Source organism: Tamandua tetradactyla, chromosome 3, assembly GCF_023851605.1.
Source record: "Tamandua tetradactyla isolate mTamTet1 chromosome 3, mTamTet1.pri, whole genome shotgun sequence".
NCBI classification, from domain to species: Eukaryota; Metazoa; Chordata; class Mammalia; order Pilosa; family Myrmecophagidae; genus Tamandua; species Tamandua tetradactyla.
This window is the reverse complement of record NC_135329.1, coordinates 131,287,643-131,309,198: the sequence shown is the minus strand read 5'-3', so window position 1 is coordinate 131,309,198 and position 21,556 is coordinate 131,287,643. Positions and strand designations below refer to the sequence as shown.

Sequence of the window (21,556 nt, the reverse complement as noted above, 5' to 3'; positions counted from 1 at the left end):
ATGTGAGAAGTAGAGTGGAGAGTGCAAGCAGAACAACAGGATGCAAAGTGGGAGAACCTAGCCCAACCTTGATATAAAGTGCTTTGTATCATGTTGATGATATTGATCTATTGAAAGATCTTAAGCAGGAGCTTGAGATGAGAAAAATCTACATGTCTGTAAGAACTTCCTGAAGGTAATGTGAAAGAGAGACCTTAGGGTGCGAACCTGGAGGCAAGGAAGCTAGTTATGTAGGAGTTTCTACATGAGGGTTAGTGAAAAATTGGACTTGAGCAATGTGTAATAAACTTCTGGCTATTGCAGAAAACACAGCCAGGGAGGCAGAATGGACATGCCTTAGGAAATAATTGGATGAAGGGTGTCAGTGAAAATCAGGGAATAAAGATGAATCCCCAGTTGGTGGTGGGTGCTACTGAATGATGCTGCTCACTGAATTGAGCAGTACAGGGAGAAGAGCAAGTTTGGCAGGAGAGATGACGAGCTCATTTTCAGACATGTTGAGTCATCTGATTATAATGGGTAGGGGTAGGTTGACTTTAATTCCAACCCATTTCTATTTCACTATTTCTTTACTGTATATAAAAGCTAAGAGTAAATGAGCTTATAAAAAAATAGAGAGAAGAGTGAAAAAGGAACAGGGTAGAAGAGCCAGAAATTATACTGCCATAAAACTGACGGACATTCATTTCATAAATAGGCACAGAGCATGTACAATACTCAAAGTACTATTCTACAGAAATTACAAAGATGATTAAGTTATATATATGAAACATGAGCTTAAAATGTAAAAGGAATATAATATTAAAATTCAATTAGCTATCATATGGAGCTACAGGAATACCAAGAACAAAATGCAAAGGTGGAAAATACATTTATAATTGAGCAGGTCTAGTAGTCAGCCACCTTATCTGAATGATCAAACATATCATTATTCATAGTAGAATAATTAGTGATTATTTATACCTCACATAGGAAACCATTGTGCTTTCTGGTGTGATGCAAGATAAAATAAGTAGCAGCATCTATGAGATTTCTTGCCAAAAAGTTAAATTTGAATTCACTCAAGTCCTTATACCTAAATTCCAGATTTTAAACAATGTAGAGAGGTTATGAACAAGTCTGGCAACAGCAAGAGGAAACAATCATAAAAATCCTGTATGGGGGACATTCTAGAAGAAAGCTGGCCTGGTATCCTGACTTTTTGTCAATGTTGTAGAAGAAAATGATGAAGTTGTACAAAATTAAGAGACCAAATAAATGTAATTCTCAAATTCAGAGTTAACTCTGATTTTGGCTTTAAGAATTTAGTATAGAAAGCATCTGTGGGACAACTGAGTCAATGTAAATATTGACTAGATTATTTGATATTACAGAGTTATTGTTAATTTTCTTAAGTGCTAATGGTAAATTGATGCTGATAGAAGAATGTCCTTATTTCTAGGAGAGACGTATTGAAGAATCTTAAGACTGTGTTAGTCAGAGTCAGGAAAACAATATATGTGTCCCCCCCCCCCCAAAAAAAATAAGGTTTAAAAAGGAATTTTGTGGAGGGAACTGGAAGAGCTTAAAAGGGCAAACTGGGGACAAAGACGCAATCCAGAGACTAGAAAAAGCAAGAAGCCCCTTGGGTTAGAAGGACAAAGGGAGAAAATGTTGTAACCAGATCCTAGGAGCCAGGAGTATCCAGTGGGAATTGACAAGGGTGGAAGGTTAGAACACAGAGAAAACAACTGTCTGGTGGAAGCAAACACAAGACATTGCCAAATGCCGCCCCAAAACCCAGAGAGAGGTAGAAATACCGTCTTTCCTCCTCTCACAACAGTGTTTCCCATTGGTCCAAACCAGAGGGAACCTAGTTTTAGAGGAGTCTGAGTAATGAAGTTTGCAGGACATAACTCCCTGAAATACGGAACAGTGTAGGGGAAGAGTAAGGAATATATCAGCAGGCAAATTGGCTGAGAGGAGAAATGTCATGATGCTGGCAACTTCTTTTCAGGTAGTTCAGAGAACAAAATGCATACAAATAAACATACACAAATAAGGCAATACAAATAATACAAATAAATGCATGCAAATAAACATATACAAATAAAGCAACACACATATGGATGTTCACTATACTAGTCTTTCAATTTTTCTGCATGTTTGAAAATTTTCACAATAAAAAATTGGGAATATCCATTCTAATACTCTACAAAAGAGAGGAGGACCTGATACAAGCTTTGACCATGGGGATGGAGAAGGGCCTGGAAAGAGGAAATATTCAAAATGAATTTGACAAAGTTTCTCATTAAATCTTATAACCTAAATGGATAAAAATATGGACCAGACCAGTATTTATGATGTTTTGGTCTACCACTAAACATATGATAGTTGATTTTCATATTTGATACACCCCTATGGATATACTTATTGTTATACCCATGTCAGTTACAGGCCCAATCCTACTTATCACACTCAAAAAGAGTGATAAATGAAAGTGAATAGAGTGAATTTAATTTGGTAGTAATCATTTATCTACTATATTAAAAAAATAGATATGAAACACCTCACGATTGCAACACAACAGTGTATGTGAGAGTTGAGAAATCTTTTGCTAGAAAAATAGTGCAATTATAAAGCCACATAAATGATCAAGTACTTCTACCCAAAGTTGTTAATGAATAGATAAACATCAGCCTGGAAGGTGGCTTTTCATGATGCACTACAGGGTTCTGTCCTAGGTTGGCACTGTCCAGTTTAATACTTCTATCAATATTTTTGGTGAAGTTGTAGAAAACATGCTAATTGTAATTGCTAGTGACATGAAGTCTAAGGTGAGAGTGGGTCAGATGCCAGCTCAGATCCACCAAGATATGGGTCAACTGTATAATGAACTTATATAAACTGCTATCAAATAGAAACGTGTGACCAACTTAGTATGAGATGTTAGTATATTTTTAACCAGAAAGCTTGAGCTCATACTCAATGGTTCTGCCATTAATGATCTGTGTCAGCTTCAGCAATTTACTTTATTTCTCATTAAGTGCCTCAGTGAATGGGATAACAATAAATTCTTACCTCATAGTAGCTTAAGGGAGTTAATATATGTAAAGCTGTTTAATAGCCCTGGCATGGAGAAACAGAATAAAAATGTTACTTATTATTAGTGGTGTGTATGTGGGGGGAGTATTGGTAATAATATTACCTAGTAACAGTTGTGAAAATAGTAATTATAGTGGACGCTACATTCAATATATTTCAGATGTGGAACAGGATTGCCAAATAATTCCATGTCATTTAAGGCTTTTAAAAATAGAATCCCACTGCCTGGAATGAGGCTGGTGGAAGCTCTAATTTGCTCTTCTCAGACTATAACTGCTGCAAGGAAGGGGTTGAGTTCAGGTGCCATAGTCACAAGCTATGGTAAACAGATTGGAATCGGCTGAACACAGAGCTGGAATGCAGGAACTGTTGACAGAATTGGAGGTGTCAGGCTGTCCTTAGAAATGTAATGAACTGTGGAATAGAATTTTGAACTTGTTTTGTTTGGCCCCCATTGATTTCTCCAGCACTGATGAGTAAAATTTACCAAAAAGTATTTTCTGACTTCACAGAAAGAAGACTTTACCCATTGTCAGAGTTGGGGTAAGGTGATCGGAAGTGTGCTATGTTCCCTGTTCCTGTGATAATAAGTTATTTCTCAATGGTAAGTTATTATATATAATATGAAGGTGACTATTTGGCAAGAATGTAATGTAATAAAACTCCAGATGGGTGGTTAGATTAGGGGTCTTTGCAAATGACCCCAGAAATGCTGAGATCTTATCCAATATAATACTGAGGATTCTTGATTTGTGTTTAATTACATATTTAACTGCTTCCCAAACTGCTGCCTCTTAAGCTTTTATTGGGGTTTTTTTTTTAGGCTCCGGGCCTAAGGACTGTACTTTTTTTCCCCATCCAAAGAGCTTAAATACTCAGTTTGTTCATTTTTCTAGGAAATGAAGATGAAATGATTGCAGGAAATATGTTCTTAATATTAGCTACCTCAAAACAGAATCAATTCCATTTCAAATGAAATGTATTGGAAAGCTGTTTAGAAATTTGTTCATAGGAAAGAAATATTGAAACTGAATACACTGGGGATAGAAAATGGAAAACTTAAGGGTAGCTTTCAATGCTAAAAGGCATTCTGTCTCTTCTATTCTTAAAACCTTGAGGAAATCATAAAAATGCTCTGCTCATCTGAGACATCAGTATATTAGACAAAAAGCCAATGATGCCTGAGTATAAAGAACTAAAGTTTTCTCTGCTAGGCATTCTCAGGAAATTCAGAATCTGAATTCTGAAGATGCCCAAATCACTGACCATACCTTCCTCCATTATTACAGTCTAGAAAAGAACAGAAAACCTCAAAGTGATTGCCTCAATCCCACATGGCCTCAGTTTTCAATTGATAAGCATTATTTTTATGTCTGAGAAGTAGCATTTACACATTACATGGGGTAGTGCCTCATTTCCTTTTCAAAAACCTGCTCTGCTGCTTGGCAGAGGGAACATTTTCCAACTCTAAATACCGTAGAGCCATTTACAACAAACAGTATGAGCTTTTCAAGTTGTATCATACAACTGTATTTAGGCTTGTGGGTTTATTAAATAATCCAAATGTTTGTTCAGAATCACTGATCCCCAGTCAAAGATGAAGATGGAAGCATGAAATCTAAGTTGAATATATTACATCTTTATTCTATGTTAGGTTTTCATGTTTTACCTACCCAAAGGGGGTAAAATCAATTATATATTTTAAAAGATCTCCTCTGGGAAGAGAAGAATTTTTAACACCATTTGAAGTCTTAATCAGACTGCGTTTTCCAAATTTTAGAACACAGACTAATTTAACACAGTTCCAGAAACCAGTAATAACTGAAATTGACAACAAGCAAAACTGTATCTCACAATGGTTAAAATCTGATGTTCTCTTACGAGAACTTGGGTTCTTTCTTTTCAGGGCTCACATTTTTTTAATTTTGCGATCCAAAAATCCTTATTTATGCAAATCCTGGACCAGGTGATCCAGCTTCTTGATTAGGAAGCAGCCTTGTCTACAGTTTGGATGACATCCTAGAGGGTTGAGAAATACTCGCTCTTTCTATCATAGTAAAGGTATGGGCTTTTTTGTCTTCTTTTCTTGTTTACTAGAAATTCCATTAGAGACAAGAAGGAAACAGTTAAAAACAGGCATGTAGTAGTATAATAGAAATAAGAGAGGGTTTATGTCATCTAGATCTATTTTTCAGAATTTTTGGTTTTCTAAACATTATTACAAACCTTAAGACATAAGTATTAACATTAACAATGAGAAAAATGTTTCATAATTCTGAGATGGTTGCCAACTGCTCAGACTTTTCTTTATCTATTAGTGAATCAATATGTGTATTTGACAGCAGATTATGAATAAAGCATGTAGACAAATGAAGAAAAACGACATTTTCTTATCGCCAGAAAACTATGCCAGAAGTGTGCTCACGAAAACTTCACCTGCTTTGTAATTTACCCTAGGTTTCCCTATTAATAACCCTCCAAAAAAATGGGGCTCTTTTTAAAAATATTTAGTAGAGAACAACCTATAATTCCTGAAGGTGGCCATCCATAGATTTTAAACAACTTACTCTTCTGGAGAAAGTAAGGTCTCTTATTTATTTGAGGCCTATGTTACTTGCAATTGAACACATACTTGATAAATGCTCATTAATTAAATCACTGAATAAACATAAATAAAAGGGTGGATGGAATAAAAGAAAAATGTAGGCTAAAAAATAACTGAATTTCTCAAATGAAGAACTTTGTAGATGAATAAAATATCTAATAAAGGCAAAGAGCTATCACAATACCACATCATTTTATTACTTAAGTTTCCTGATTTCCCTTTAACTATATGTCTAACAAGCAAATATTCCCCTGTATACAGTTATGCTAAATTCATATTACTAATTGCATAGCCTAAGACAAGACGCTTAGCCTCTCTGAGACTCAATTTCTTCATCTGCAAAATGGGAATGGTAAGTGCCATAAAGTCTAACTTTTTAGTATACATAAGGCAGTTAGAACAGGGCCTGCATACAGGAAGCACACAATAAATATTAGATACAATTATGATAATCATCACTTCATCTTCAGTACATACATTAGATATAGAGAAATAACTTACTTTCAAAAGATTTAAAAAATCAGATAATTTTGTAACAACAGTTTTAATTTAAGATATGTTAAACTCAAGTACAAAATAATAGAAAACAGATCTGAAATTTTCATCTCAAGGGCAGAGTCCACACATCATTTATCTTTTTACCTTCCACTGCATCTGACAAATTGTCTTACATTTGCGGGTTCTATGCAGTCAAGATATGTTAGTGAAATTAATGAAAGAACCAATATATAGTAGAACAAATTCTCCCCACCATCTCCACAAGATGACCTCACCAAAGTCTTGTTCATCTAAATTTACTTTTATATACCTTTTTAAGCTACTTCAAGAATTCAGTTCCATATGAGAGAAAGCTGAGTCAGTCTTACTAGTGATAATGAGAAAAGGGGAACCTGGGAGCTGGAAATAGAAGAAGAAGGGAAAGTATAAGCCAGAACTGATGTAGAGGTTTGCAATAAAGATTTCTGCAAAGAAGAAAGAAAGATGTGGAACTCTCAAGCTTGGAGCTATACACTTACGTCTTTAAGGAAAGCAGGAATGAGACATTTGTAAAAGGTGACTTCATGAGCCTTGGCCGACTACTTCCTACCTACCATGCAGACCAAATAATTTAATTCTCACAGCAATGCTATTAGAGAGACAATGTTATTGGCTTCCTCAGGCAAGGATGCTGAGACATAAAAAAGTTAAAAGAGTGCTCAGAGTCACAGCTAGAAAATATCAAAGCCAGGCTTTGAACCCAGGCAGTCTGATTCCAGAGACCATGTGCTTAAACACTATGGAACATTGTCCCCGTGACTAGATCTACATAATTCTCTGTGCTGCAGCAGCATATGTGGTTTACTTGGTTGGTTGTCCTGAAAAGGTTAGATAGAAGGTAAACAAAGGTTTTAGCATCCCACAGTCTCTGGTTATTCTTCATTCCTGGGCCCAGCATGAAGAGAGAATGAAACCACTGAGTCAAAAATCAGGAAGGCACTGTCATTTGAAAGGAAGACTAGTAACAGGAAAAATAACAATAAAAAGGCGTTTTGTATCAATATTATCCACAGCAAAAGCACACAAATTTATAAGCAGCTTACTGAAACTCAAAAAGAAGAAAATCCTAAGATTTCCTTTTTAAAAATATTGAAAATAAATGGAAATCAATTGCAGACTACTCAGTTTATCCTCTGTACCTCTGTTTTTTTGCCTGCCTGTGATCCATGCCTCTCTTCTGGAAAGAGCACTCCAGTTTTCCTTTGGAAAATCACCCCTCTTCCACTCTCAGGGATCATTCTGATGGGCTGACCCACTCCCAGCCTGGACACATGACCATATCTGGCCACGAGGAGTTCTACATCCCTCAGATCAATGTCGGGGGAAATCCTGGTAATCAGCCTTGGGATTGAACTCACTGGGAAAAAGAAGGATTCTACGCAGGAATTGCCAAACTGGTGTGCTCTGGGTCTGCACTTGTTGGTGGCCAGCTTTTTGCATTACTGGGTCAAGCCTGTCTGAAATGAAGACAACACAGGGGCTGTCAAGGAATACCAGCGTGGAGGGGGCTGTTTCCTGAGGGTCTCATGCATGCATCTGGATCCAGGTGAGCCTATCAACTTGGCTACCTGCATTATGCAGGCCAAGAAAAAAAATGTTTTTAAATTAAGCCCGTTTGACTTGGGTTTCAGCCACTTACAACAGACAGAATTCAGACTAATATACTAATATGAGATGAGTAAAATGTTCAATGATAGCTTCTTTATTTAGATATCTTTCTATGCTAATTTTGTATTTACAGAAAGAAATGTATAAAAGAACAGTTTCATTCAGGACTTTAATCCTCAACCTCTTTATTCTTACAAGTTCTAAAATTTCCTGCCCATTTTCTCCTTCCACAGTGTTTTTAGGAAACCAAGCATCACAAATCAAAAAGACTATCCTGCAACATATTAAACATTGACTCTTATAGCTGTTTTATTTAAGTGTATTTAAAGATGCAAAAGGCCAAAGATTTTAAGAACTTAATATTATTGAGTGCCATAGGCACTGCACTAGATTATTTGGGAAATTTCTTTTAAAAAATATTAGCATAGCCAATGGAAATCTGATATTAGTAAATAAAGAACTGTGACCCTCAAACTCTAATGTGCATAAGAATCAACAGGGAAGTTTAATGAATTGAAGATTCCTAGGCCCCAACCTCAGAAATACTGATTCGAAAGTTTTGGCGTGAAACCCACAAGTCTAAATTTTCACCAAGCTCTTGAGGTGAACCTGATATCAGTAGTCTTAGACCAGCCTTGAAGAAGTCCTGAAGCTATCTATCAGCTTCAGCAAAGATGCTCAAGTTTACAAATGATGGATCTGTGTCTTCAGAGACAAAGATCTTTAAAGATATCCCTGATAATTCAGGTTTTGCTCTTTGTACTGTGGTTAGGATTAAGTGAAATAATGTATATAATGGACTTCAGATAGTGAAAATGTACTGAGATAAAATATTTTTAATGTACTTGTTATAATGGAATTTAAAAACAGCAAACCTAACCACCTTGGTATATTTGTTTAGGATCCAGCTTTTATTCTCTCTAGAAGTTTTAAGGTTCAGGTAGGTGAAATACCCTGGCAGCTTTTAAGCTATAGGTACTCAGTGCCAACCCTTCTGGGCCTTTCTGGATTCAGGAGGCAACAGAGGCACATTTGTATGTATTCTCTGATTCACTGACCAAGAAACTTGTAGGCTTCAAATTTTGAGTAGGTTCAAGCAAAATAAGGCTATGTAGCAAGTCCAATTTATATTGCAAGTTGCCCCTGGGCCTTATCGCCCTCTGTATTCAGTGGTGCTTAAAGTAGACTGCTTTTGCCCAAGACCATCAGAATGAGCCTTCGAAACCAAAAACCTCAGATTGCCTCTCACTTCTCTGCATATTTTTGTTCTTTAACTCTTGGTATTTTCTTTCTTGTTTTGGTCTAAGTTTCTAAATTGTTCACAGGCACTGCTGCCCTTTAATCACGGTTCTCCTAAGATCCTTACCCTTGAAAAATCACCAGATATGGAACTAATTATTTAGACACTGGTGAAGTTGAACAATCCATACGCAAACTAAGGGGGTCATCTAAGGAAGATCTCAATAGGTTATGAAGCATGTCTTCATGGCCCAGATTTGGAAGTCTAGTATTTTGGTTTTGAAGAATCTCACAAACCTTAATAATAATCTTTATATTGGTGTTTGTCTGTGTTGCAGAGGCGAGATGTTTGATCTCCAGAGTCTTAATTGTTGCTGCATAGCTGCATCATGCATTATGTCATGCCACATAATTCAACAAAGAAAACAAAAGGTCCTGATGATTAAACAGATGAAGACAACCCATGAAAACTCAATACACAATTATAACCTATTAAACAGCAATGCAGATCAGATTGATCATGACCCCAGAAGATTCTAGTTCATCTTTGAGAAGGAAATCTGATGAAGTGGAAAAAAAATGCCCTGCTAGTAGCTCTGAGAAGGGTATTGAACTGAAGCAGAGATCAAAATTTGCAAAACTGTACTAGGACTCATAAAACAGATAAACTCGGGATGATGGAGAAGTTCTAGTAATGGATAGTGGTGAGGATACCACAACATTGTGAATGTAATTAATTCCACTAACTGGGATGCTGAGAACTGATTGAGGCGGGAAAATTTATGTTGTATGTATGTTTCAACAATTAAAAAAGAAGAAGGGGCGGGCCGCGGTGGCTCAGCGGGCAAAGTGCTTGCCTGCTATGCCGGAGGACCTCGGTTCGATTCCCGGCCCCACCCCATGTAACAAAAACGGAGAAACAGAATACAATAAAACAAGAAAATGTTTAAAAATGTTTCCCTTTCCTCCTTCCTTCCTTCCTTCTATCCTTCCTTCCTTCTCTCTGTCTTTCCTTTAAAAAAAAAAAAAAAAAAAAAAAAAAAAAAAAAAAAAAAAAAAAGAAGAAGAAGAAACAGAAACTAAAGAGACAATGACAATTAAATGCAATATATAGTCCTGGATGGGAGGGAGAAAAAAAGGCTTAAAAGGACATTATTGGGATATATGAAAATATTGGAATTTGGACTGTAGGTTTTATATCAATGTTACATTTCTTAAACTTGATAAAATGCCCCCTTAAGTTGGTTACATAAATGAATATCCTTGTTCTTAAGGAAATGCACATGGAAGTATTAAATGTTCAAGTAATATGATATATACAACCTAATTAAATTTTCAGAAAGTACGTAGACAGACAGACAGGTAGATAGATAGATAGATAGATAGATAGATAGATAGATAGATAGATAGATAGAATGATGTGACAAATGTTGTAAAATGTTAAAATTGGTAGATCTGGGTAACTAGGGCCATGGGGATATGTTGGAAATTCTCTGTATGGGTTTGCATTATTTTGCAACTATCCTGTAAGTTTGAAATTGTGTCAAAATAAAAGTGTAAAGAAAAAAAAAACATAACCAAATAAAGTTTACTGAATCATGACATGCAAGACAAGCCATCTAAGTTCATACTTTCTTAATACAGCTCATTTAGACCCATATGTTCCAAGATAAGACCACCAACCAATGATCTAATGGTAACTCTTCATGGACTCATGTGTTCTAAAGATAAGACCACCTACAGGTCCTGGGCTGGCTTACAGACTCTAACCACCCCCTGACATGACAAATTTTTGATTCACCTCAGCCCCCCCCCAACCCAATAAATATTGTTCTGTTATTTGCCCATTGTAAGATGCTCCATGCTTCCCCATGGTGCAAATTCTCCTTTGCTGCAACATATTAATTAACTCCTTTACTTTCCCAAAGCTGCTTTTGCAAATATCACATAATTGATTGGCTACCACATAATTTATTAGCTTAAATAACAGGAACTTATTGGCTCATGGTTATGAGGCTAGAAATTCAAAATCAAGGCATCATCAAGGCTTGCTTACTCCCCAACAACTGTATTGTTTTGGAACTGGCTGCGTTACTGGAGTTACTTGGCTTGTGTTCTTCCCCCTATCACATGGCACTCTCCCATCCTTTCTTGCCTCTGTATTTCCAGGTTCTCTTTATAAAGCATCCAGCAACAGGATTAAGGCCCACTATGCTTCAACTGGCCACATATTAACTAAAAATAATATCTTAAAAAGTTCCCATTTCCAATGCAGACACACATCACAGGGGCATGGATTAAGATTATGTGTTTGTTAGGGTACTGTGGTAGTTAGATTCAGTTGTCAACTTGGCCAGGTGAAGGTACCTAGGTCTGTTGCTGTGGACATGAGCCAATGGTACATGAACCTCATCTGCTGCTCATTACATTTGCAGTCAGCTAGCAGGCATGCCTGCTGCAATGAATGATGTTTGATTTAATTGGCTGGTGCTTAAATGAGAGAGCTCAACATAGCACAGCCCAAGCAGCTCAGCATACCTCATCTCAGCACTCACAGCTCAGCACAGGTCTTTGGAGATGAAGAAAGAAATCACCCAGGTAGAGTTGCTGGAACCCAGACACCTGGAGAGAAGGCCAGCAGAGATTGCCCGGTGCCTTCCCATGTAAGAAAGAACCTCAGTGGAAAGTTAGCTGCCTTTCCTCTGAAGAGCTAACAAAATTAATCCCCTTTTATTAAAAGCCAATCTGTCTGTGGTGTGTTACATTCCAGCAACTAGCAAACTAGAACAGGTACATAATTCAACCAACCACATCAAACTACCTTTGATGGACTAGACGTATTTCTGGTGATCATGACTAATGGGATTTAACACCAAATACTCCATCACTCTGAAATGGCTGGTCTGATAGAACAACAGAATAGCCTACTGAAGTTTCATTTACATCAATCATGAGACAATATCCTGAAATGTTTGATTCTCCCTTATAGGTTACAGCATAAGCTTTGAATCAGTGACAAGAATGGCGCTCTTTCTCCCATAGCCAGACTCCCTGGGTCCAGGAATCATCAAAGGGTATAAATGAGATTGGATTCTCTTTTATACCTCTTCTAGCTTATCTGATTCCAGTTCTCCCAGTTTTGAATTCTACGGATTTGGTGGCCTTAGAGAAATGCTTCTACAAAAGGAAACAACAATTATTCCACTGAATTGGAATTTAAGACTTCTACCTTGTCTTTTGAGTTCCTTATGCCACTGTATCAACAAAGAAAAGGGTCTCTCAATTGACTAGAGTCCTGATTATAAAGAAGTTAGGTTGAAGCTACATAATGGTGACAGGGAAGACAGTGTATGGAACCCTGAGTCTTCTTTCAGGTGCCTCTCCTACTTCTATTCCAGTAGCAAAAGTTATTGGGAAACTATAACAACTAAAGAAAGGCATAATCACTAAAGATCCAGACATGTTAAGAATGAAGATTTGGATCACCCCACAGTGTGAAGGATTTAGGCCAGCTGAGGCACTAGCTGAGGGTAAATAAAATTTGAAATGTTTAGTGGAAGAAGGAAGTTATAAATATCATTACAGCCTCATGAAACTAGGACTACAGCTATGTATATATTCTTCCTTTTTTGTTATATAAGTAAAACATATTTATATATAAAAGGTATTACATGATATTTCATTATACATGGTATTATGCATACATATACTAAGAAATGTCTTTTTTCCTTCCTCCTCTTTTCTCCTATTATTTTGAAAGGATTATTGGAAATGGTTAAATTCATAATTTGGTCTTTCAGTTAAAGAATATTTATATGGGACTGGGACTGAATTTAAGTAGTAATTAATATCACCTAGAGATGGATAACATGATTGTCACCTATATTAAATATTAAATATGTTAAAGATATGATTCAATATGACTTTATATCTCCCCTTTTTAAGAAGAAGGTGAAAATGTTTTCTTTTGTATGGAGGGATAGTGGCATCAATTTGTTATTGTTACTGCACGGAAATTCAAATGTTTAGAAGAGTATACATGGATGCTGAGTAGATTAAAATTTGGACTGTGCTTGATTTTAAGCTATTGCCTCAAGGCTCCAAACCCATATCCATACTCTGCTTTGAGATCCTGAACTAAAAATCTGCAAACTGTGTTCCTCTTTTGCCAATGGCACTTTGGTAGGTTTTATTAATAGAAGAAACTAGAGAAATACTAGAAAGCTAGAAGAGGGAGAAAGGACATTCTCTCTGCTTGCTGTTCCAGTCAGAATGCCCCAACAATTTCTTTCAAACTGACAGTGGCATATGGTTGTACCCTGTCCTTTTCTGGCACTCCCAGAACGGATCTCACTGTAACTGCCCCCCACCTCCAGACATACCAGCTCTAAAAGAGTGGTGCCGTGTCCATAAAAACTTGACCATCAGGGTCATTATTCCAATTTTCTCATTTATAATAACTCCAATCTCTTCTCTTTGTTTTGCAATTCACAGAGTGGTGGTGAATACTACGTGCCATTACTACTCTATATAAACTCAGGGTCCCCTTATAGCTTTTTTGATTCTCTACTAACTGTTCAACCAAGGTCTTATATTAAATTCTCCCTATTTAAGCAAGTAGGAGGATTTATTTTTCCTGAGTGGACTCTAACACATTCAAATACACACAGCACCATTGGTTTAAGATGGTATTTAGCACACAGTATCATATCTTAAGTTGAGAATTCCAGTAATAATAATATCCTATCTATACGATAATAACACAGAAATTTTTACCTTATTCAGAATTTTCTGGATGAAAACTATTTCAGAGTTTGGGATTTTTTCAGGTTTTATAAGGGTCATAGTACATATTCATGAAATTATGTAATAGCTTGAATGGACTATGGGATAATATAACACAAACACTTGAGAGAATAAATATTTCCTCAAATCAGTTCAAGTCAGGTTTTGCTACCAAATGAGTTACAAAAAAGAAAAATAGTTGTCATTTTCAGTGCTTTCTAATTTTGGAATTGTAGATAAAGGATTGTAAACCTGTATTAAAAATAGTTACCAAAAGGTTAATCAAAGGAAAAAAAATTTTAAACAGATTGAATTAAAGCATCTTCAAGAAAACAGCAAGTAGGTCTGGATAGGAAGTAATGTCTAGGCTTAAATGTAAGAAAGAGGGGCAGCAGAAACAAAGAGAAAGCTTTTGAACGGACTGCTCTGTGAGTCTTGAGGAAAACTTGCCCCCATTTATCTGGAACTCAATGAAACAATTCTATAGTAAAAGGGAAAATCTACTCTGACAGCAAACCATAAGAAATCCTTATTTGAGGCAAGGCTAATGAAGTTGCATGCAAAACCCAGATCATGTACAAAAAAATAAACACCCAGCTTATTTCACAAACTGAAAAATTAAATCAGTGGAATTTTGATAATGACACGTGGAACATGTCCAAACACGCCAATTTGTCACTTTTGTGTTTTGATGAACAGCAAAAATAAACCAGAAAAAGGTTGTATATAAATGTATTCCTGATGACTGAAATATACCAAACTAACTTCCAGAAGAACTCAAAAGAGAACCAGGTAAAAATTATTGCTCTAAGGAAACAGAGTTTCCCACTTTTTATTTAAGCTGAACTGTAGTATGTGATTTTTAGTATGTAGTTGCATATATTAACTTAATAAAAGATTTTTTAATTACTGCTTTAAAATGTATAGCCTTAAAATGAAACATATCTCACTGAGCTGTGAAGAGCAAGTGCTTAGTTTAAAGACAATAAATGCAAAGTATTGTACACTATGAACAGCAACTTAAAATTTGATTTAATAAAATAGATTTAAATAAATTTGACTCAATGTCTACTCCTAGGTATCTACTAAAGACATTTCTACCTCCACTTTTCTCCATGAAACCAAGCTAAAACAACAAGAAGAATGAAAAAAAGCAGAGATGAAAACTTCATCGCCAATGAAGCTGGAATATAATCGCAACCCTAAACCACAAACTATGAACAGCTGCCAAAACAGAGAATTCTGGACCAAATTGAAAGAGGCTGGGAGGAAAGACACATAACTGGCAGATCGTGTGCAGCAGGCCAAGTTCCCCAAAAGCAGCATGTGGTCCTAAATGGCTCAATCAGTGATCTCTTGGTTGGAACAGAAAATTCTTGGAGTTTGCCCAAGAATATCTCTGAAGATTTCTCTGACCTGCTAGTGGTTGAATGAGAAATACTGAGACATGACATTTATACAACAAGTCTACCCATGTGATAGAAGGAAGAAGAGATGGAAAGAAACAACCAAATTTTGTAACAGGCAATCACAGACAGCTTTCTTTCTTTTTATAAATACTTAGTGTTTGCTCTTTGCCAAGAACTGTTCTAGGTGCTTAACAAATTTTAGCTCAACCCTTATAACCTTTAGAGATAGATACCATTATTATCACCGCCACCATGTTACAGGTGAGGGAACTGGGAAGCTGGAGGTTATGTGACTTTCCCAGAGCTGCACTTCATAAATGACAGAACCTGAATTCAAATCTAGGCAGAATGCCTCAAGAGTTTGTTCTCATAGCCACTAATTTATATTTCCTCTCAGAGAAATATGAATGAAGGTAAAAAATAATGTAGGAAGGAAACATGGCCACACTCAAAAACTTTGTTGTATTAAAAAAGAAAGCTGACTTCTGGCCAACCAGGGTGGAGGCATCAGTACGGGGAGCCGTTCCCCACAGAATTGTTGAACAATTAGCGGGAACTGACAAAGCCATCTTTCTGAAAAGTCAAGAAAATAGTTGAAGAGCTAAAGTGGCTGACCAAGTGCCACTTTAAGAAATTAAGAAAATGCAACTTCAAAAACAGAGGAAGATGCTCATGGTGCCCTTGCCAGAACCTCACCATCCCCTCCCCAGCATGGTTTGGAGCAAGCCAGTGGTTGTCTGTGGGTCACTGGAGCAGATGTGGAAGGAACAAAGTAGTCCCTATGTGCATACTGGGGTTCCTGTGTGTCAGTGCCAAACTCTTATGTGGTAGCCTGAAAGATTGAACCAGGAAACTCTTCTATGAATTACTGTCCTAGAGGTGGCTCTGCAGGCTTTGGACAGGCAAAGGATACAAGAGACATTTAAGCCAAAGCTGTGTGGGGCAAGGGTTTAACTATATGAAGTCATGGAGTGGAGCAACTAGGAAGGGGAAAATTCTGCTTCGTACAGAGACAGGGGCATTTGAATTCCTATAAATGGGAAATTTCCTAAGATTATTAGTAAGTACAAGCCCAGGACAGGACCCAAGCTCAGAAAAGACAGAGAGAACACTGTACATCACATTTGACCCGGGCTGATCTTTTTGATAAGAGGGCTAAATTTTTAGGGAGAGCACTAGCCGATGCAGAGACAATTTGCAAAGACAGTAAAAGGTGATATTCTTCTTTTGTTTGTTTTTGTTAGCTTGTGGCACTTGAGAAGATCTCTGTTATATCACTAGATGGATACAAACTTAAGGAACAGATAGATCAAGGACTAAAAGCCCAGAATTGACACTTTAAAATATTAAAATGTGCAGTGTATAATGAAAGATTACAAGATAAACATGAAATGGCTCATCCAAAGGAAAAAGATAATCCAGAAATCATCAACAAGGAAGATCAGACTCTGAACATACTGAACAGGGACTTTTAAAAAGTGATCCTCAGTATGCTCAAGGTGATAAAAGAAAGACAGAAAAAGATTTGAAAGATATTGGAAAAAGAATGAATGAACAATATGAGTATCTCAATGGAGAGGTAGAAATTTTGAAAAACAAACAAACAGAAACACTGACGTCGAAGATCATAATAACTGGAGTAAAAGAGCACATAGAATGGAAAATTCCATAGAGGATTTCAACAGCACACTGAAGCTTGCAGGGACAAGAATCTGTGATCTTGAAGATAAGACAATTGAAATGATTCAGACTAAGGAATGGAAAGGAGAAAAAAAAAAGAATAACAAAGAGCAAACAGAGCCTAGAGGCCTGTGGGATATTATCAATACCAATTTATGCATTTTGGGAGTTCCAAAAGAAGCAAAAGAAAAAGAGGCAGAAGAAATATTTAAAGAAAAAATGGCAAAAAAAATGTCTCAAATTTAATGAAATATATGACTATGAACATTCAGGAGCCCAAAGGACCTCAAATAGGATAAACTCAAAGATAACCATGCCTAGATACTGTCAAATGCTAAGGACATGGAGAGAGTTCTGAAAGCTGCAAGAGAAAGATATCATGTTATGTGCAAGAGAGTCCCAATAAAACGTCTCATTGGAAACCATGGAGACAAGAAAGCAGTGGGATGAAATATTTAAAGTGATGAAACAAATCAGTTGCAAACCAAGAATATTAAATCTGGTGACACTGTCTTTCAAAATTGAGGGAGAGATTAAGCTATTCCCAGATAAATAATAGCTGGTGGTGCTCCTCACCATTAGACCTGCTCTACAAGCAATGCTAAAGGGAGTTCTTCAGACTGAAAGTAACAGATCTTAGACAGAGGATTGAAGTGGCATAAAGTAATAGACCTCTGGTAAATGTAACCATATGGGTAATTATGAATGACAGTAATATTGTATTGTATTTTATGATATGTAGCTCTACCTTATACTTTTTACAGTTTTTAAAATACGATTGCATACAAGATAATAATAATTCTATGATTTTGGACATACAAATATATAAAGATATAATTTTTAGCAGGTACAACTGAGAGATGGGGGATGGAAGGGTATAGGAAAAGTGTATGTGCATGCTGTTAAGGTTGGGCTGGTATCAATTTAAATGTAATTATTATAGATTTTGGATGTTGAATTTTGGTCACTGATAACCACAAAAATAAAGATGAAAAATATATACAGAAAGAAATGAGAAGGCACTCAAAATGGTACAATACAAAAATCAAATTAATATGATAGTAGGCACTAAAGGAAGAATTGAGGGACAAAAAAGGTACAAGATTTACAAAGACCAAATGGAAAAATGGCCAAATAAAGTTCTGTATTATTAGGAGTTACTTTAAATTTCAATGGTTCAGTGGGAGAATGCTCAGCTTCCATGTGGGAGACCTGGGTTCAATTCCCGGACCATGTACCTAAAAGGAAAAAAAAAAAATTCAATGGTTTAAAGTTCCCAGTCAAAAAGTAGAAACTGGCAGGATGGATAAGCAAAAGCATGACAATATTACATGCTGCCTTAAATAGACTCACCTTAAATAGACACAGCTAGGTTGACAGTGAAAGGATGGAAAATATACTATGCAAATAATAACCAAAGAAGGCTGGGTAGTTATATTAATATCATATATAACAGACCTTGAGTCAAAAACTGTTACCAAGTACAAAAATGCTACTCTTAAAAGGGTCACTTCAGCAAGAAGACCTAAGAATTATAAATATATATACAACTAACAGCAGAGATCCAAAATATATGAAACAAATATTGACAGATTTGAAGGGAGAAAAAGGCAGTTCCATATTAATAGTAGGAGACTTCAATAAACCACTTTCAATAATAGATAGAACAGGAGGAGTGGGATTTAGTTTGTCCTCCAGAGCAGCTAGTAAATAGCCAGGAACAATACAGAACAACTGCTGGGGCCACATCATTGACTGGACATACAGCATTCCCCAGTCTGGACAAGCTGGACTGGCTGTGAATCCACCCAAAACCATGAGTTCCCCAAGCCAAAGCACCCAGTGCCCCTCCCCCACAGGATGCTTCCCAGAAGGAAAAGGAAAGAGACTTTACTAGCAGCAGGGGCTGAGTGCAACCAAGCTCCAATTGTGGAACTAATTAACAAATTCTGATTATTAAAAATAGGCCCCCAGCTCAGTTGAACCTTGAGTAAAAGCTGAGGTTGCTGGTTTTTACCCTGGTGCAGAGGGGGCAGGGCTAACAAAAAGAAAAACAAAACAAAACCAGAGGTTTTCTGGATCAGACAGTGCAAAATACTTCAAAGGGTCTGGGCCCTGAAGGAAAGGAGGGGGCACATGGGACCTGGAGATACACAGAGCAACATACCAACTGAATCTCTTGATTGGCAAACCTGAGGAACATGGATCCTGCTCTGAAAAGGATTGTTTTTCTTTTCTTTTTTGTGGCTGTGTTTCTACGGCTTGACTGCTCTTTGGATACAGCTGCAGGGCTTCTCAGGCTCCAACTGCCCCAGGCAAGGGCAGAATTAAACTTGTTTAAGAGTTTGTCTGGAGGCTGTGCCTTCCCCAGGAGAAGGATGGGGCCCTGCTCAGGTGGAATCCCTCCCTCAAAGAATTCACACCCTAGGGACTGGAAAACTGAAGGGCTTAAAGCCAGCCTACAACCTCTCCTCTGTCTCAACCACACCCCTGGCAGAGAGAGTCTGTTGAAGTTAAAGGTACCACATTACTTTATGCTGGTGGGACCAGCAGGCACACAAGCAACACATACTGGGCAGCATAGGAAAAATACAGAGTCCGGAAGTATCATAGGAAAGTCTTTCAACTTGCTGGGTTCCATGCTCAGGGAAAACTGACACAGATGACTCTTGAGAGGAGGCCAGTTTGGACTGGGAAAATCTGACTGGGTCTTTAAAATCTAAGTAGCTCCTCCTAAGGGGGGGTTAAAAAAAAGGCACCATACAGGCAGGGCAAGAAACAAGAAAACAAGAACTGAAAAACTCTGATCTGTTAAACAAAACCTAAGTTAGAGGTCTAGAATAAAATGAACTGAATGTCAAAGAGCAGATAGACAACAAAGTCATCCAGCAAGAAAATCCTACATAAAAAAAGTTAAAAAAATCTCCAGAATAAACTAATTAAGGAAATTAAATGCCTAGACGCCAGCAAAAACTAATGAATCATACAACGAAAATTGAAGATATGGCCCAGTCAAGGGAACAAACCAACAATTCAAATGAGATACAGGAGTTGAAACAATTAATTAAGAATATTCGAACAGACATGGAAACCTCATGAAAAATCAAATCAATGAATTGAGGGAGGATATAAAGAAGGCAATGAAAGAACAGAAAGAAGAAATCGAAAGTGTGAAAAAAATCACAAAACTTATGGGAATGAAAGGCACAGTAGAAGAGATGATAAAACAATGGAAACCTACAATGTTAGATTTCAAGAGGCAGAAGATAAGATTAGAGAACTGGAGGGTGGGACATCTGAAATCTGACAAGCAAAAGAAAATATAGGGAAAAGAATGGAAAAATATGAGCAGGGACTCAGGAAATTGAATGACTACATGAAGTGCATGAATATACTTGTTGTGGGTGTCCCAGAAGGAGAAGAGAAGGGAAAAGGAGGAGAAAAACTAATGGAGGAAATTATCACTGAAAATTTCCCAACTCTTATGAAAGACTTAAAATTACAGATCCAAGAAGTGCAGTGTACCCCAAACAGAATAGATCGAAATAGACATAGTCCAAGACACATACTAATCAGAATGTTAGATGTCAAAGAAAAAGAGGGAGTATTGAAAGCAGCAAGAAAAAAGCAATCCATCACATAGAAGGGAAACCCAATCTCAGCAGAAACCATGGAGGCAAAAAGAGAGTGGCATGATATATTTAAGTTACTAAAACAGAAAAACTGCCAACCAAGAATTCTATATCCAGCAAAACTGTCCTTCAAAAATGAGGGGGAAATTGAAACATTTTCAGAAAAGAAAATCACTGAGAGAATTTGTGACCAAGAGACTGGCTCTGCAAGAAGTACTAAAGGGAGCACTAGAGACAAATAGGAAAAAACAGGAGAGAGTGGTTTGGAGAAGAGTGTAGAAATGAAGACTATCAGTAAAAGTAAAAAGAAGAAAAATTAGACATGACATATAAAATCCAAAAGGCAAAATGGTAGAAGAAACTACTGCCCTTACAGTAATAATGCTAAATATTAATGGATTAAAATCCCCAAATCAAAAGACATAGACTGGCAGAATGGATTTAAAAACAGGATGCATCTATATGCTGTCTACAGGAGACACATCTTAGACCCCAGGATAAATCTAGGTTGAAAGTGAAAGGTTAAGAAAAGATATTTCATGCAAACGACAATCAGAAAAGAGCAGGAATAGCTATACTAATATCTGACAAATTACACTCCAAATGTAAAAGAATTAAAAGACACAAAGAAGGACACTATGTATTAATAAAAGAAACAATTCAACAAGAAGGCATAACAATCATAAATATTTATGCACTGGGCCAGAATGCTCCAAAATACACGAGGCAAACACTGAAAAGAGAAATAGATATATCTACCATAATAGTTGCAGACTTCAATTCCCCACTATCATCAATGGACAGAACATCTAGACAGAGGATAAATAAAGAAACAGAGAATTTGAATAATACAATAAATGAGCAAGACTTCAGAGATATTTATAGAACATTTACACCCTACAACAGCAGGATACACCTTTTTCTCAAGTGCTCATGGATCATTCTCAAGAACAGATCATATGCTGGGTCACAAAGCA

The 21,556-nt window shown here is 36.8% G+C and overlaps 1 long non-coding RNA gene across 1 annotated transcript in view; it reads left to right on the top strand.

Moving 5' to 3' along the window:
- Positions 1-3,593: 3,593 nt before the first annotated feature.
- The window catches only part of LOC143676350 (uncharacterized), a 33,508-nt gene continuing 15,545 nt past the window's right edge, over positions 3,594-21,556 (top strand). Inside the window, exons 1-2 of the long non-coding RNA XR_013172026.1 lie at positions 3,594-3,688; positions 4,991-5,145. This is a non-coding gene — a long non-coding RNA (uncharacterized LOC143676350). The remainder of the gene's footprint in view (positions 3,689-4,990; positions 5,146-21,556) is intronic.